Here is a 19143-nt window from a genome sequence, read left to right on the forward strand (position 1 = left end):
ATGTGGAATATAATTCAACATTATGATGTTTCAAGAGAGCTTTGAAGTCGCTGTTATAAAATTCTTTGCCTCGATCAACGTGTAATTTTTGTGGTACACGACCTTTTGCGAGTACAGATTTCATGGCGTCCGCCACATCTTTGCCATTTTTACTTTTAATCGGAACAGCCCAGGCGAATTTGGAAAATGTATCGATAATCGTTAGCAAGAATTTCTTCCGATTGTTGAACGATGCGTACGCTGACATGTCCACGAGATCCGCCTGCCAGGTTTCATCCAATCCACGAATATTCACATGACGACGGGGATAGTTTCTTCGCACAGGCCTATGAAGCTCCTCAACGACCAACGTTTTTTTCTCATTCATGTTTCGTTTTTCAACTCTTGTCTAGTTTGCATGCTCGGCATCAACTTGTTATCGTTTTTTCCAATAGCAGCTTTTTCCAATGTTCTCAGTCGCGCTTCCAAACTCGTAATGAGCTCATAATTACGGAGCGTTAGTTCTTCAAGATTTTGACTTTTTTCCATTTGCACTGTATTTACAAAACTTTGCATCGACCGCACAGTGACAGCATCATTTTCCAGTTTAGGATCGGCAAGATTGCACAATCTCTTGTTGTCCATATCATACTGACCATCGATTGTAAATTTAAATCCATTACCAGGAGGACCTTGGGCACCTCGAGGATCACCCAATAATTTTCGTCCAAACACGTCAACACTCATAATTGTAATGAACTCGACTAGTACGCACTGGCTAATAAATTATTTGAGCTTCACGTAATTCCTCAATGATGGATATTATTTCGTTATTGTGGCTTGTATTTCCAGCGGCTTGTGAGGCGAGAAGAAGACGCAATCTATCGACCAGCTCGTTAGGATCGTCCCAATAAACTAAATCCATATTTTCCTTGGGGATAGTCATATAGCGTGGCAAAGCTTTGCCAATTTTTCCTGTTGGAAGAATATTCGAGATAATATTTTGGTATTTTTTGCTCTCCGTGCGAATAGGTTTTTCAGCTTTATAGTATTTTCGGTGAGCACTCGTGTCGATAATGATGGTTCCATAATTATCCATATCTGCTGCAGTTACGATCTCTCTGTTTGGTAATTTTTTGAATATCAATTCGAGTAAACCAGGCGAGGCTTCATACGTCTTGTTTTTCACTGAGACGAGTTTGTCGTCAAATGTCACAGGTGAGTCACCAATCATTAAAACGCCTCCCGCGAGTTTTCGAACACCGTACGAGGTATCCAGTTCTTTTTCTTCAGCCGTTCCAAACATTCGCAGATACTGCTGAACAAGCGGTTCAACAGCTTGCTCCTTGAATGGTTCAGTGTCCTTCTCAGTTGACACTTGTTGATAATCATCATCATCATCATCATTATCTTCATATGCGGTATTGAAAGTATTGTCGAGATCTTCCTCCTCTTTCATCGCTTCTTTCGTCTCTCTTTTTACCTCTTTTTTTACACTCTCTACTTGTTGACTCGCAATTTTTTTCAGAGGAGTCACCACAGGACGAAACACTTCATCCATGACCCTTTCAACGGCCTCTTTGCCTAATTTTATGAGTTTATGTTTACGTCGAATCGCATCACTCGCATGAGCGATTTTCCGTAAAACATCTTTTTCCTTATTAAATTCTGCGCTCTGCATGCTGATCGAACATTGACTGATCTCACTGTATCGATGCTTCTGTATTTATAAAGCAGTCGAAACCCTTTCGATATCGACCGTCATCGACGTCTCTGTCTTTATCGATTACGACGAAAGAATATTTATCCTCGCTCCAGCATGCTGAGCACAAATCTTTGAACTGCGTGTATGACATGTCGGTGTTCACGTGATCATCATAAATATGTCGCAAATTCATCTCATCTTGACGAAAAAGTACAATAAAATTGGTATTGTCCCGAACTAGATGCTTGGGAATACGAGCGTACGTTTGACAAAGATAAAACGAGTCAACGTCTCGATGTCGGCCCATACAGAAAAAAGCTCTCATGTTGTCTTGCTTTTCGCAGGCAACATCATCGAAAATCATTACGGAATTCGGGCGAGCGTCTTCCGGTTTGATCACTTGCTCGTGATCTTGAAAAGCAAAATATCCCAACCCTTTTATGGGTTCGAGTACGCGTTTGAGAAGTTGATACTTTGGCTGATTCAGCGATTTCGAGTACAGATAAACGTTTTCAAATCTCAAACCATTGGGATGGGTAATTAGAGTAAGAAGAGCATTGGTTTTACCACAATTGGAGGGGCCACATATTACAGCACGCACACTATTTGGCAGTAGAGGGCCGTGACGTCGTTTACGCTGTTTTTTCTGAGCAAGATCGTCGAAATTCATGACGGTCAATTTATTGGGTTGTGTTTCGAATCTCATCTTGATAACGACTGACACGAACACATATAAGTAGGGTGCTTATAAAGGCATCTGTCAGTCGTAAACGAGCTTTCTTCCGATGCACATCGGAAAAAATGAATCGATACAATTCTATAACTTCGAGTTTAAAGAAATTCGCTCCATAAAAAAGTGAAATCGGTCCAATTATGATCAAACGAAAGCGCGGAAAAGGATTTGTCAATAAACTGATCAATAAACTCCCTTTCGAAGTACACGTACCAGGCTATCAGTACTGTGGTCCAGGTACGAAATTAGCAAAAAGAGTGGCACGAGGTGATCCCGGTATTAACCCTCTGGACGCTGCTTGCAAGGAACACGACATTGCGTATTCGAAGAGTCGTGAAAATCTTCCAGCAAGACACGAAGCGGATCGAGTACTTGAGGAAAAAGCCTGGCAAAGAGTCCTCGCGAAAGACGCTGGTATTGGAGAAAAAGCAGTGGCTTGGGGTATAGCAAACACGATGAAAGCCAAAACGAAGCTCGGTATGGGTGTCAAGAGAAAACGAAAGCATAGCAAGACGATGCTGAAACAGGTTATCAATTCAGCTAAAGCATCGATGAGTGGTTCGAATCCCATAAAATCGGCTCTCAGAGGTGCACGTGATGCAGTAAAAAAGGCGGGTGGACGAAGCAAAGTGAAGTCACCTCGTGTTCTTCCAATGCCAACGAAAATTGGTGGTTTTCTACCACTTCTCGCGCCTATTCTCGCTGGGCTGAGTGCCACTGGAGCTCTCGCTGGTGGCGCAGCAGGAATAGCGAAAGCTGTGAACGATGCTAGCGCTGCCAAGCGTCAATTGGAAGAAAGTAAACGACACAATGAAACGATGGAAGCTATCGCGATGGGTAAAGGACTATACCTGAAACCCTACAAAAAAGGCATGGGACTGTATCTAACAAAAAACGCATAAAGCTACCACACCGAGCACTCACCGACTTTGATCTGATAAAGTATGCTCGAGCTATGAAAATTCCTCATTTTCGCGGAGTTTTCATGAGAAACAACTTACCCAAGAACGGTCCTCGAAAATACGAATCGGCTATTGTAAATTTGGATGACAAGGATGGGCCTGGCACACATTGGGTCGCATACCGGAAAACCAACGACAAAGTCATGTATTTTGACAGTTTTGGCAATCTCCAACCACCTCAAGATTTGAAGAAATATTTTGGTGTTGGTAGCACTATCACATACAATCATGAACGATATCAGAACTACGATACTGTCGTGTGTGGTCATTTATGCTTGAATTTTTTATATAAAAAGAATGATTTTTAGTGGCAAATCATCAGTTGAACGACAACTACCATGAATAATTCTTTCACGCTGACGCTTTCGGGAACGAGCTCCGTATTGGATGCTTACTACTTCCCACCTATAGAACTGTCACCGTTCAAAAATTATACCCTCGGACTCGTCGAATTGCTCACCTTCAATTCCATACCGAATATCGATGTGGGCAAGAATAAATTTTATGTGGGACAAGAAGTTGTGACTATACCTACTGGGAGCTACGAAATTGCGGATATCGAGCGCTATTTACAGAGTGCACTCTCTGACAAAAACATCTTCATAAACCTCAGGCCAAACAACAATACTCTATGCAGCGAGATCAAGTGTAATCAGCAAATAAATTTCGAACCTGATGACTCGATCGGTCGACTGTTGGGATTCGTGGCACGCAAACTGGAAGCCAATGCCGTACACAAGTCCGAATTACCTGTAGCCATTCTTAAAATCAATTCTCTACGAGTCGAGTGCAATATCACCACAGGTGCTTACATCAATGACCAACGAGTGCACACGATCCATGAATTTTTTCCCGTTGTTCCGCCAGGATATAAGATCATAGAAGTACCATCGCACGTCATTTATCTACCGATCGCCGTACAGTCAATAGATCATCTTCAGCTCAGACTTGTAGATCAAGACGGAAACCCGGTGAATTTTCGTGGTGAAATTATAACAATAAGATTACACATTAAAACAACATAATGGGTATTGTATTTAATACTAAAGTTGGATTGGGCTATAAAAACGAATCGATATGTACAAAATCCATCAATCGTCGAGCACCTCTCAAGGAGCTAACACGTCAAAACATTCAGTTCCTAAAGAATTTGGGATTAAAACTAAAAAGAAAAAGTGGAAAATTTGCTGTATTGTAATTGCATGCATTACACCACCATGGAAGAAATCCTAGCCATACAAAAACCCGTTATCTTCGATGAGGCCATCGCCCACTACGAAATTCATGCGCATCAACCGTTCGCGTCAGCAACCTTCAACAACAACGATGAAATCCGCATTTCCGTTCAACATCAAGATCTGTGCTTGCTCCCGAGTAAAAGCTCTTTGCACGTACATGGAAAATTAACGAAAACAGATGGAACTGCGGTTCAACATACACGACTCGCCAATAATGCCATCTGTCATCTGTTTGAGGAAATGCGTTATGAGTTGAACGCTATCGAGATCGATCGTAGCAAAAATGTTGGTCTCACGACACTCATGAAAAATTACGTATCGCAAAATCCTAGAAAAGAGATGGAAAATGCTGGCTGGCGTGAGGATGATGCAACATCATTGACGGATGATAATGGAAATTTTGACCTTTCAATACCCCTAAGTCTTATTCTCGGATTCGCTGAGGATTATCATCGAATTGTCATCAATGCCAAGCACGAGCTGATTCTCACGAGATCGAACAGCGATATGAATGCTGTTGTGCAAACACCGGGCGAAGCTGCTGCTGAACAATTCAAAATTTCATTACTCAAAATTGAATGGATGATTCCGTATATCAGAGTATCGGATCAACGAAAAGTTCAATTGCTCAACTACATCGCCAAAGATCCATCCATCGCCATGAGTTTTCGTACGTGGGAATTGTACGAGTATCCGTTACTCCCAGTCACCTCGAAACACGTGTGGGTCGTAAAAACATCGACGCAGCTCGAAAAACCGCGATACGTGATTCTTGGATTTCAAACCGCGAGAAAAAATAACGCGATAAAAAATGCGAGTAATTTTGATCATTGCGATATTCGCGATGTTAAACTGTTTCTAAACTCGCAATGTTATCCTTATGGAAATTTGAATCTCGATATTAGTCACAATCAGTACGCTCTGCTATACGATATGTATGCGAATTTCCAAGCGTCTTACTACGGCAAAGAGTCAGAACCTTTGTTGAGCAAAGCTGATTTTGTAGAAAAAGCCCCTCTCATTGTTATCGATTGTTCGAAACAAAACGAGTTCCTGAAATCAGGACCAGTGGATATACGTTTGGAATTTGAATCGGGAACTCCGTTCCCACCACAAACATCCGCGTACTGTCTGATTCTACACGATCGGATCGTTGAATACAACCCAATTAGCGGAAATGTAAAAAAACTGATGTAAGAGGGAAAAAAGGAAACATGTAATTTTTTTTTTTTTTTATTCAACATTTACATACGTTTGTAAAAATAATAAAAATTTTCTACATATTATACTCGTATGATTTCTATAAATTCCTTCATATTCTCCAGACGCTTCTTCAATGTTAGAAAAAGATTAATCACGTTGCTGATTCTTCCGTCAAGGTTGATTCCTTCATCATCATCGTCGTCGTCATCGTCTACGTTCAGCTCATTCAATTTCATTTTTATTTCTTCAACTTGACGATGTAAACTTCGAATGTGGCTCTCGATAGTCTCGAATGATCCCTGAGTATAACCGCAGCGCACACATTTTTGTTCACTCTTTTTCCGTTCACTTTTCACTTGTTCCAAATTTGCTTGGAACTGCGATAGATCCCGTAGAAACTCGTATACTTTTTCCGGTGGATCATCACCGAAATACTTGACCACAGCATCATCGTAGTCACAGAAATATGGGGGAAGACAGCACAAGTGCTTAATCTCATCTGGTGTCAAGTCGTCCATCGTGTAACGTAATGAGCCGTAACAGCTTGAAAACCATTTGTTTTATAGGGATTACCCCCACCAAAAAAGTAATTTGAAACTACCAAAACTGCGCAGAAATCGCCTTCCAATAATTATATCATAAACATTTCTGGAAAAACAGAGAATTCTCGAAGCGGCCTCGTTTACAACGCGCACGTCCAGGGACAGGTTCATGAGTGAATTTCACTCTCTTGACATTTTTTACAATTTTTTCGTAAAGGTGCTGGGGCATCAATGTGCTCTCCCATCGAAGATGTATTCCAATGATGATAACATCGACGAAATGATTGAATTTCAACGTCAGATTTGTAATAATGTGGTAAACGCTCCCACAAAATATCTGTAAAGTCACTGAAATATTTTTTGAACGTTGATGGTGATATGATCAAGAGTTCTTCTGCCGTCATTTCAGTAGGATTTCTTGTACAATAAATTGCATAAGTATTCACTAGCTGCTCCATGATCCAACATTTTTCACAGTCTCGACGTATTGGTCCCAGATCATCAATATGAGACCGCACCCATGGTGGATTAAAATGATCATGACAATATTGATACGACTGAACCTCACTATCACTCTGCAAATGTTCAGGTAATCGATCCCATAACGAAGGAATGAATCTGCCATAATATTTTATGAGCAGAACCTTGGGAATCGATTTGAGATCATTTTTAGTCAACATTGAAGGTGGTTTCAATGGATCGATTGTATACGCACATCTGTCCATCTTGAGATCAACTTGAAAAATAAAATTTGCTATGCTTAATTCCAATCTTTTATATCTTGCCCTAGAAATACCCCCACTTCTTCGCTGCCAAGGCCCTCACTGCGCTTCCAGACGCGTCATTTTTCTGTACACCCAAGGTCACAGCGCAGTGATGACCCCTCCTCAATTCTCCTATGACGCAAAAAAACACCCAAGGTCACTGCGCTGTTATGATGTCACCGTAATTCGCCCAACGCAAACAAGGTCACTGCGCAGTTATGACGTCACCGTAATTCCCCGACGCAAACAAGGTCACTGCGCAGTTATGACGTCACCGTAATTCGCCCGACGCAAACAAAGTCATTGCGCAGTTATGACGTCACCGTAATTCGCCCGACGCAAACAAAGTCATTGCGCAGTTATGACGTCACCGATCCCCCCCCCCCCCCCTCCCATGGAACCTTCTGGAACATGCGCAGTACCCCCCCCCCCCCTCCCATGGAACCTTCTAGAACATGCGCAGTAGAACCTGCGCAATGGATTTTTCTGCGCATGCGCAGTAGAGAAAAAGTGGTCCAGAACCCGCCTAGTATATCTACTGGCCGTTTTTTTGGACGTAAAAAATCAAGGAAGCCTTTTGCACCTACCAAACTTCAAGATTCACGGAAAGTGATAAATAATACCGGTGTATTATTCATTCATATAGATTTAATCCGATTGATTGATCAAGCGTGGACAATGAGATCTATGAAACGTTACGACGCTGAAGTTTGCAACGTTGGAGTCCAACGAAATGTACGAAAAAAACATTTGTAATTTAGCAATTTTTTATTTCACGAAGCATTGGTGTAGGTTGAAGAATTACGAATTGCAAATTCGACAAAGCCGAAATTGGAGAATTATTGGAATTATTGGAGAGTTTTTTTTTTACATTATTTCGTTGGACTCCAACGTTACGAACTTCAACGTCATGAAACGTTAACGATTATATATTCTTTTGCGATCGACAGTATTTACGATTGATACATATTGCAAAAACGCTACTCGAAATACTTTCATCCCATTTCGCCTGGCGATAAGCTTAATTATGAAAATTGTGGGATGGTTAGTTCCGAGAATAATGGTCTCGGAATCGTAGCGTTTGTTGAAATGGGAAAAATCGATGAATACGAAGCACAGCATCGTTGTAATGCTCCTCCATAATAGGATTAATGGAGCTTTCGATTGCTCTCGCAGCAGCTTCAGAGGTGATCTATAGCTTCGAACATGCAGGAATCGTAAAAAGGAAGACTCGTTGGTTGTATATACGTATATCTGTATCGACGAGGTGACTGGTGAAAATAGCTTGATTAGGTGATTGATCACGATTCACAATAGTTGTTCATGCACGCACGTAATCGTTACGGCGATTCAAAAAGTGGTGTGCTTTGACCCCGATTGATCCGTTTCCATATTTAGATTCTATATAACCCGCTCGTCATGCTCCGCTGCTTCGAACGTCGTAGGCGATTCGGTAAGATCTGAATTTTTTATTGCGTTATTTCTTACTTTATATATACAGAAATAGAGTACGATGATGAATTTTTTAATTTCATGTCCGATAATATATTTGATAAAAAAATGACGCATTAAATATGGCGGATAATTCAAATGTAAATTTATTCATCGACTCTCCATATGCAACGAGAAGTTACTATTTTTATTTTTGCGGGAATACATTTTTCGAACGATCTATGCCTGAAATAGCCTGCGGAGGATGAAGATTTTTCACTGGAAAAGCAGATGCTGACGAGGTACTAGCTCGATGGGAACTTCATTAGTTGACTTGCCCGTTCCGGAGCGTGAACGGCAAAAAGGCGAATGATAAAACGAAAAGTGGAGTGACGTTTTCGAGTGCCGCATTGATAATTTTCGAATGTCACGAGGCGGACAACGCGAAGAGAAGCGAGATAGGCCGAAGTACCAATTGATTGGAACCATCACGCGTTATCATCGGCACTCGAGGTGGCACTAGATCGAACGATACTCAGAAGTGTGCCTTCCCGCATCCAGAGAGAAGATATTCGGCGTATATTGAGCGAGAGAGAGGAAGAATACGTATATAGGGCTGCATCCAGTTCGCTGTCCCCTTGTAAGAGGCTATAAATCATAATTGGGTCGATCGAAAGGTGTCACTCCGCTGCTTTTGTTGCCATTATCCTCATCCTTCTGCGTACACCATGTTCGTGCTTCTATATACCACGTAAGATAGCCCGCATTTCTCACCCGGATCAAAAGATACGTTTTTCAAAAGTCTTAAGTTTGACCTATTGCAGCAGCTAGTCAAGAGACACCTTATTATTTTGAAAACTTTAAATTAACTATAGATGATGGATTTATATATTATTTTATTAGTATTACGAAATTCCATGATTTTTCAGGTGTTTGGCGTGATGATTTATGGAACATCATTTATTATGAAGTTTTTTAATGTCATTCTCATTTGACTCACATCGTCCAATCAGCCATACTCCTAATACATATATGGCAACGCTGTCCTCTTTGCTTACCATTTACGATCCCTTTGTGCGAGGAGATTTTATGTTTGACCATGGATCGACACCATGTTCGGCTTGACCAGAAACATTGTCTTCAAACAAATTTATTTTTCCTAGCATTCTGTTTCTCGGATAAGAACCCTCAATTCGACTATTCAACGAATACAGTTTGATGGTTCACATAATCGAATGCGTTCCGTGTTATTCGAGGTTATGCAGCGATGCCACCTTTACGGAGCCAGAGCGATAGTAGCAGAAGACGACGACACACCACGTAATTACTCGACTAAATCGAAGATTTTTATTTTATTTGTTCGGCAAACTTTTTTTTTTTTTTATTTAAAAATGATCCTCATCATTTTTTGAACATTTGAGCATTCTTTTTTAAAACATATGTAATCGGGAAAATTAGTTATTCATGGCTCAAGTCTCTGTTGGAGCGCGGTCTTCATAAGCTGTGTGTTAAATTTCGAAATTTTATCGATTATTTATTGTTACAACTAGTCGATGATGCGCTCAAAAATTTTGCAGGCATTTTCCTGTGCACTTTAACTATGAAATAACAAAATATAACGTTTGTATCTAATAATGAAGTTTGCGATAGGTCAACCTTAATCCATTCCTATGTTATTTTTCCCGCCTATCCACGTATGAAAAGTATTTTCGAACTCTAGAATTTTTCGATTGAATAAAAGTCATCGCGTTTTGCCTCGCAAAAAGATCATCTGGTTTTCAAGCATATAATTTGCAGCTTTTTTCAAAACTCCAGCACCGTTTTGTTAGATTTTAATTTTCTTTTTCACGCAATATGACCGCGCGTTGTTGTAAAAACATATATAAAACCTTTCACTTTATAACGAACATTATTCATTTTCAATTGTGTAGGATTTTTGACTGCTGCAATCGCATTGAAGCAGAGGGAGAACTTTTTGTTTCGGAGACTCCGAAAGACGCGCGGCGCTCGTGTTGCTGGAAATATTCAATTTTCGTATTAAACCCGTCGATAGTCGCGCGTGAGATTTTCTCATATTTTTTTTCAAGGTATAGGAAGGTGCGGTTGGAGCGGATCGTGACATAAGAATGGCTGTGAGAGAATCTCTCATCACACGACAAACGAAGTTCGGTGAGGTAGCGCGACTATCGCCGGGTAAATAATTACTTCAAATCTCCTGTGTTTGGGCAGTCGAAACGCTAGCAACAATTTTCCCATACGAGAACTGTGCAGGCCTCTTCGCTGAATTGCCAAAAACTTTTGGTACACTATTTCAAAAGGAGAAACCCATACGATGTAATGTTAGTCGGGTCTGACAATGAGCCATTTAGTCAAATCAATCGCTTCCCAGCAAGAAGGAAAAATAATGTCGAAAGCTCTTAAAATTGATAGTAATGCAGATATCAACGAGATGTAGTGGTTCTAAAATCATTTTGAGAGAGTAAATCCAGACTTGAAGGAAATTTTCATCAATGTATATTCGCGGGTTCCAATGAAGAATTGACGGAATTTAATATGAATCGACGTAAAAGTAATTGGGCTGTAACTGACATTCAATAATGATTCGACCAAGTTTTAAAGCTTCAATTAGACGGCATGATCACGCGACGTTGAACACTGTGAAGTGAGTTTAAATCAATTTACTTCCGAGACCAGTGACACTACTGACGATTTCACGTTCTTCGTTAAAAAATCATTATTCCCGGCTGAGAGCTATTCTTATCGGAAATAAAGTATTTTTATAACGTCAACAGTTAGCGGATAAAATCGTAAATAATAGTGGATAGAATACTAGCTTGGTGGAAAACGAAGCAACGTTTTACGTGAGAATAAGACGCCGCATCGCGCGTTGCTATAAATCGGATATTACAGGAAGCGAAGTGTAAATCGAGAGCACCATATATACTTTTCTGAAGTAAAACGGAGATGAAACCGTAATAAAAATGTAACTTATTCAATAAAGTATTTGCCGCAGATTTATCCTGGTTCTGCGAGGTCAAAAAAGTGTTTTTACGGGAGTATATGGGGCATACCAGGCCAAATCGACGATTTTTGGCCCCTTTCGATTTCGCAGAAACTTTTTTGTCTTCTCTACTGTACCAAAGAAATTTTTCAAAATTTTTTCAAATTTTTTTCCCCGACCCAAAAATCGTTATGAATTTTTCAAAAATATGCCGTTATTTTTGTTCAAAGTGGCATAACGCTTTCGCAAAAATGACTTAGTGGGACGTTTTGTTTTTTAAGTTTTGTCTTCGAATGTACTTTTCAGATAAAAATATCAAAAGATCATACAAATCCATCTTTAAGGTTTTCTTTTTAGAATTTAGATAAAAAACGAAAATTTAGGAATGATTGCCGTTTTTATTTTTTTTTCGTTTCTTCGTAAGAAACTTTGACATTTTTTACAAATTCTCTGAAATTTTCAAAGTGGGATCTTTTCGCTTTTTACTCTATTTTTTCATTACAAAAAAAAAAATTTTTTTCCAATTGAGCTTATTTCTGATGACACCATTTTGAAAATTTCAGAGAACTTGTAGAAAATGTCAAAGTTTCTTATGGAGAAAAGAAAAAAAAATAAAAAATTGCAATCATTCCTAAATTTTCGTTTTTTATCTAAATTCTCAAAAGAAAACCTTGAAGATGGATTTTTATGATCTTTTGATATTTTATCCTGAAGAGTACATTCGAAAAAAAAATTTGAAAAAAAACGACTCAATAAGTCAATTTTGTAAAAGCGTTATGCCACTTTGAACAAAAATAACAACATTTTTTTGAAAAATTCATAACTATTTTTGGGTCGGGAAAAAAATTTGTACGAATTCTGAAAAATTTCTTTGGTACAGTAGAAAAAGATGAAAAAGTTTCCGCCAAATCGAAAGGGATCGGGTTCAAAAGTGCAGGTCGATGTGGCCTGGAATGCCCCATATGTATAAAAAGGTTTGTTTTCACGAGAAAATAGAACTCTTTACCTTTCCAAAGATATAGGTTTTAGTACCGCGGAAATTATTGGAAAATAACGAATTCATTGACAACCTAACGATTTTTTCTACGATCACTGTCTTTTGTTTTCCCAAATGTTAGTCGATTGTACATTTAGGTTTTTCGTAACAACACGTCGAAAATTTCTATATCGAAAAATGACACTGAAGTTTCCAACGTTCGAGTTCAACGAAATGATCGAAAAAAACTCTCCAATAATTTCAGTAATTCTTCTATTTTGTTCCCTGCCAAATTTGCGATTCGTAGTTTTTCAAGCTGCACCAACGATTCGTGAAATAAAAAATTGGTGAATTACAAACGTTTTTTTCGTTCATTTCGTTGGAATCCAACGTTGGAAACTTCATCGTCGTTATCGAAGAAATCGTTCCAAGCTATTTTCTAGTTTTGCTACATTCGTGCGGCGAAGAAACGAGATATATAATGTTTTGTAAAATATGTCGCGCGAATCATGTGGTTTTCAAATTGGACAAACTTTGTCAGTTCGGAAACTGTGCAAACTATATATACGCGGTTACGGTTTTATCAGCGGCGGATATTGAATAATGCATAAATTGAATATTCCCAAGCGGAAATAACTTTATCATTTTCGCCGAGCTCTTGGGACTCCGTGTCATCGCTTCTATTCTAGGAATTACGTGAAAAATGCGGAGGCGCAACTTTCGGACGAAATCTTATTTCCAATTTGTGGAAAAAAAGCTGCTCTACATTTTTTCTCTAACTACGTGACGACGAGTCGTTCAGTATTCCACGACATTTGTATGACTGTAAACTTGCGACTATATTCGATAGGTATGAAGGCGGCGAAGGCACCAGTATGGATCTTATACAAGAGACGAAGGAAGAACGAACCATTGAACAAAAGAGAGACGTCGCGCTTTTATTTCCAGGAAAGGAAAAAAAAGGGTTTGTAAGTACGTCGTGGAGGAAAAACGCGTACAATTGAGACGAGGCATAAGTTAATAAAGAAAACGCGTTCTCGACTTCACTTGCGCTGGAAATATGTACGAACTTTTATAGAATGTGTATATATATTGGAGCGAGAGCTCTCATGATTATAGCAAGAGCATATTCTGCTGAGGCATCGAAGCATGCTGACATCAAGAAAGAAGAGGGTGATGCGACAAAAAGAATGTACAATCGATCCGGGACTTCGAGAGGGTAGAAAAATACCGAGTAAAGAAGTTGCACGGTTTTGCGGCGAGTGCGATGGGCCATTGATTTTACATTCGTGGAAGGAGATATATATTTTTTATGATTCTCCGATAGATCGTTATGGAAAAGCGTAACGAGCTGTTGAAATTGTAGAAGTTTGTCTTACAGTGGGGAGGCTCAGAGTCTTCTTTGAAAAAAGAGCGCGGTCAGTGCGGAGGAGGGTCGTCAATGCGTTTCAGAAGGAATATGTTGAAAAATACACGGAGGAGATATGTAAAAAAAACTATTGAAAATCGCGGCGAGAAAGAGCAGCAAATGCCGGGGATCTCGAAACAATTAATTTTCGAAGCTTCAGATGGATAGATCTAAATTTTCATTGAATATTCAACGAAATTTATTCTGCTGCTTGATGGTTCGTTCTGTTGATAATAAACGGGAGAATGAAACCTGAATATATGCTGTCGTTGGTTCGAGAGAACGCCACGAAACTCGAGAACTTTGTGAAATACATTACACCAAAACTGGCGGTTAAAAGTGACGGTGATTGCCCGAACCCGAGAGCAGAGGAACAAAATATTTCGATGTTTAAGCATGACCGCATTAATAAATTAACACGAGATTATTTAAAAATTAGATATCTTGATTTTCGTCACATACGTTACGATACCATTCATTTCAATAACTGATCTGATACTCGTGAGCATAACCATCCAAACCGTAGCCATCTTATATAAGGAGGCTCAATCTATAAAAATGCATATACATGCTGTGCTAAATTATTTCACCGATGGAAATGCTTTTTTTCTTTATTTCTTGATAAAAGTACTGTGAACGTGACTGCTCGAGAAAAAAGCGTGCTCGGGGTTCGATATGACGGAGAAAAAAAAAGATAAAGTCGAACGGAGGCGCATACCGGTTAAATTGCATTGAATTTTTATCACCCACTTTTTCGTTCGACGCACGGATTCGGACCCGTAAATTCGTTCATGATTTTTCGTTGAAATGCGGATCTGAGCAATAATCGACGAAATCATGCCGATTTCGACCGCTTAAAATTTTCCAATTATCGGAGGAACGTTCCGGGATCGTCGAAATAACTCTCCGTAATTTTTTGCTATATACGCGATAAAAGAACAGATTTGGGAGTGCTCGAATGCGAACGAACCGTGAATATATTTGAATTGATTAGAACAACCGCGTTTAAAAAACTATGAATATTCCATGTTGAAAAGGGGTTACTACGGGAATGTGTTCTCCTTTTCATAATCAATATTTTTCAATGAAAACTTCGCGTTACGTCGTCACGAAAGGCTGTTAAACATCATTGAATTCGAAGCAACACATGCGGTAAAAAAAGTTTGTCCTCTTGGGTTATAAAATCCAAATATTTATCACAAAAAACTGCCCCCATTTTTCATTTCGAAAGTTTTTTAATTCGACGAACACACGTGCCGGAGCGAGGTTATTTTCACATGCGGGTCCCCCCGCTGCTGTGTGGTTCCCTTATTTACCTTTTTCATTCCCGTTATTGACTTTCGCTACAATCAAGCACAACCTCTTTTTTTTTGACCTTCCACCTCCTGCGTACCTCTTTTTCGCGCGCGCTACCCCCCCATCAACATTTCTTTTCCTGTTCCTGCTGTATTCATGGGAACAGCGGCCAACTGTAGCGACCCTGAGATTCCAGTGTTTGCTCGAGATTTTCTTGTTTTATCTTTCGAAAACGTATGTTGCTTCATGAATATTTTATTATTTGACTAAATAGAAAACTGCTCGACGTAAATAAAATATTGAGTAATTTTTTTCCGAACGAGCAGCGTGCAGTCGGTTTTTAATTTTTATTTTTTTTTTGCTAAAAAATACGAAAAATTATACTGAGAATGGATATTCGAATGGTTTTTATTCAGAAAACGAATGATTTTTTATACAACCGTGAACGAACGATCGAGGTTTGGCTTGGCAAATTTCTAGAAGCGAATCATCGTCTTCCCCTTCAAATTCATCACCTTTTGAGAAAATATGTTTGAACGGTTCTATTGGTTTGAATAAAAAAAGAAAATGAAACGTCTTTTTTGTTCAATGAGTGATCAAATTCTATTTCGAACGGTACATGGATGATCACGGGTGAATGAAAGAAAAAAAACACCAATTCATGTTGGGAACCAAATCACTTGGCTTGAGAAATTACGTCGATTTACATACAAGAACTTTTAACGATTCACTTGAATGAATCAAACAATGAGCGGTTGAACAAAAAGATAATTACACCGGCCAATTTTTTCGTCCATGCAACCAAATAAATTGAGTTTGATAAACAAATTTATTTTTCCAGCAGTACGTTAAGGTCCTTTCATAGATAACATTAATGCGTAATCAAGAGTTTACAACGTTGTTACACGCTATTGCAGTTACATCTCGCGATATCGAGTTTATAATACTCTGTTATGATCATCGACTGACCACACGCGCATCCAAGGGCCGTGAGATTCCCGCAGCAGCGGTTACGATGCCGTTACATTCCTCGTTACTTGGTAAAAGTGAACTAGACAGAATGAGCGAAAGGAAAGGCGCGGGCACCCGAGAGAGAGAGAGAGAGAGAGAGAGGAACAGAGATGAGCTACTGCGCTGCGATCGTGACGGTTAACGCTGTGCTGGAAATGTCGAGCTCGCTAGAACGTTGTATCAGTGTTGGTCGCATTGGTAAGCCACCACTGGTAGATAACCACTCTCGCGTTCCCCGCCTCGCAGCCTCAGCCCGTACTGGTTGTCTCCGCGCGACACTAATTAAATCGTCGGTGCCGAACGTCCGGACGCGAAGCAGCGAACTTTCGCTGCGTGAGCTGTGACGCATGAAACAGAACGCTTTATTTCTCCTTTTTCTCGCTTCCTCGGTCACCTTCAGTTCCTTGTTTTACCCCTTCGTTAGAAAAGTATCACGAGTATTATCACAGCTGTACGAGGATCTCAGGAGCGAAACGTTTTTCCTTGACCCGGGGGCCTCCGTACGTATACACAGACGATCTCTAATCACAACTTTTCTTTCCATGCACGAGAGCATCGATTCATTTTACCCCGACAAACTATGTGCCCAAATATTAAACCTCCGAATCACTAGTTTTTGCCGAAAAACTCGCGAATTTACGTACATAAATAAATTCGTCGAGTTGAATAAATACGAGATGAAAAGTATAACGTTACAATAAAATGCAACTGATGACAATTCTTACCAGCAGAACGTCCTCAAATCCGGTAGATGAAATGCACGCGATTGTAGGGATAAAACGACGAGTAACATATCCGCTCAATTCCCCGTCGATATTCGTCGCTCATTATTTTTCATAGCACTGGGGTTTATTAGTCTTTTATGTTTTTTTTTCTATTGCAGTAAACTCACGTGGGAATCTCTCGCACGAGGATTCAAACACCGGTTGAACAGTGACCGCGGTTATCCCGGGCACTCGGTTTATTCATTGCCGTACGAACGGATATATTTATGTAGAGTTCGTTCGGTTTGCGTATAGTATATCAATATTCATGCTTTACACACACACACGTCGATATAGATAGTATGTGTGAACGAGAGCGATTGAATCGATTTGGTAGGGTAACCATCGGGTGATGCGATGTCGAGATACAAAACAACATTGATAATGATAACACATCGCAAGGTACTATATGAAATATAAATTCGTGTTCTACCGGAGCGTTGTTCCCATCACGTGGCACAATCCCAACGCCTTCCCGTTAAACTGCCGATATTGCGGCGCGGTGGCTCGCACACAGCTCGAGATCGTGGCCATACCCGGACGAGAGCAGTGGGCCCCAACGTCAGCCCCACTCTTTATCTGCCTCTCTCACTTCCTCTTCCTCCAACCATCTTTTGCTTCTTTTGCTTTCTTTCTTTCCCTCTCCCTCTCTTTCTTATTCTCCAGAGTTCCTATTCAACTTTTTTCTTCTTTCTCTTTTACTCCTAGGGCAAGACTCGGTGATCTTTTTTTCCCCTGCTCTGCTCTCTTTCATCTTTTCATCTTCTTTTCTTTTCTCGCGCGCCCTTCCGCCTCCCATCTTCTCTCTTGCTCGAACGAAGCACTCGTCGCTAGCTCCTCTCTTTCTCCCTCCTCCTCCTATGCTTGCTAATCTTTCTTACCGGCTATTGTATGCCGCATGAGTTTTTTATTTCATCTGTTTAGTATTCTCGTTTAATTCAGGCACTATCCATTTTTCTGCAACATTTCATTCTCCCTCGGCCTCTCTTATCCGTTCGTATTTACTCACCCCGATTCCTACTTCCTTCCATTCATTATTTACTCCGCTTCGTAATCGATCGGCCAACCAACGAATTTCTGCCCCCCTCCTGCTTTGCCTTCTTTTCCTCTTTTTTCCTACTTTTCTACCCATAATCAGTTCAATTTACATCTTTTCTCTCTCTCTCTCTCTCTCTCTCACCCTTCCAACACGCTACTTCACGAACCTTACTCTACGAGAGACTCGACACATTTCATACGCCAAGCGACCGCGCGTACGTGCATCGCAGATACATTCGCCGCGAAAAGAAAACACTGGAAGCATATCCTCGACACACTACGCTCATGCATATGTATTAGCCGAATGTCCCACCGCGAATACATACGTTTACTGTCTCTACGTATATCTCTACGTCGGTATCAAGCACGAGATACGAAGAGCGTTTGTTCCTATACGATGCGCATTGCATAAAATAAGCCTCTGAAGAAAAGGGAGACGAGGAAATTCGCTAGAGACCAAACGTAGGAAATGGCCGAACGCTCCGAGCGACGGAGAATGTTCTTTGAGTTGCCCTCCGTACAATTTCAGCATCCCCATAGTTTCTGGCGGCACGCGATGGGATGCTGTAAAATTCTGAAACAGTCGAATTCGCAGAAGCTCCCATTGCGGAATCCTCCATAGGGAGGGACTGTCTCGAGACACGAGTGAAAATAAAAATCTGGTCGAGCTCTTACATATGGGAAATTTGAGAGTTATTCCGGAGCGAAGGTTCCACTATTTTTCGGATGATTGTCTGTTTGATTTTTATCCAATCGATTCAAAATCGCATTCTTTTTTCATCAATTTCGATGGTAATATTTGATACTCGACGAGCTCTGTTCAACGAAAGGTGAAAAAAACTGGTCTTGCACTTTTATTCCAGCACTTACTTCACTGGCATCCAGAGTCTGCCCGGGGAAGCTACTTCGGATGTTTTCAAAATGGATATTTCATTTATTTAACCCTCGAGCTTTCCTTCTCGTTACTTTCTAATTCGTGCCGCGACAATATTTGGGGCATACCAGATCAAATCGACGACTTTTGCCCCCTTTCGATTTCGCGGAAACTTTTTTCTTCTCTACTGTACCAAAAAAATTTTTCAAAATTTTTTC

General features: G+C 40.2%; 1 protein-coding gene across 3 annotated transcripts in view; it reads right to left on the reverse strand.

Moving 5' to 3' along the window:
- Nucleotides 1-19143, reverse strand: part of RSG7 (Regulator of G-protein signaling 7) — a 67279-nt gene that overhangs the window by 29340 nt on the left and 18796 nt on the right. Inside the window, exon 1 of one of the 3 annotated variants that reach the window (XM_043411634.1) lies at nt 16975-17492. The exons of the other annotated variants lie outside the window; for them this stretch is intronic. The gene's annotated coding sequence lies outside the window, so the exon portion shown is untranslated. Of the gene's footprint in view, nt 1-16974; nt 17493-19143 lie in introns of those variants that run through there. 3 annotated transcript variants of the gene reach the window in all.

Source organism: Venturia canescens, chromosome 2 (assembly GCF_019457755.1).
Source record: "Venturia canescens isolate UGA chromosome 2, ASM1945775v1, whole genome shotgun sequence".
NCBI lineage: Eukaryota > Metazoa > Arthropoda > Insecta > Hymenoptera > Ichneumonidae > Venturia > Venturia canescens.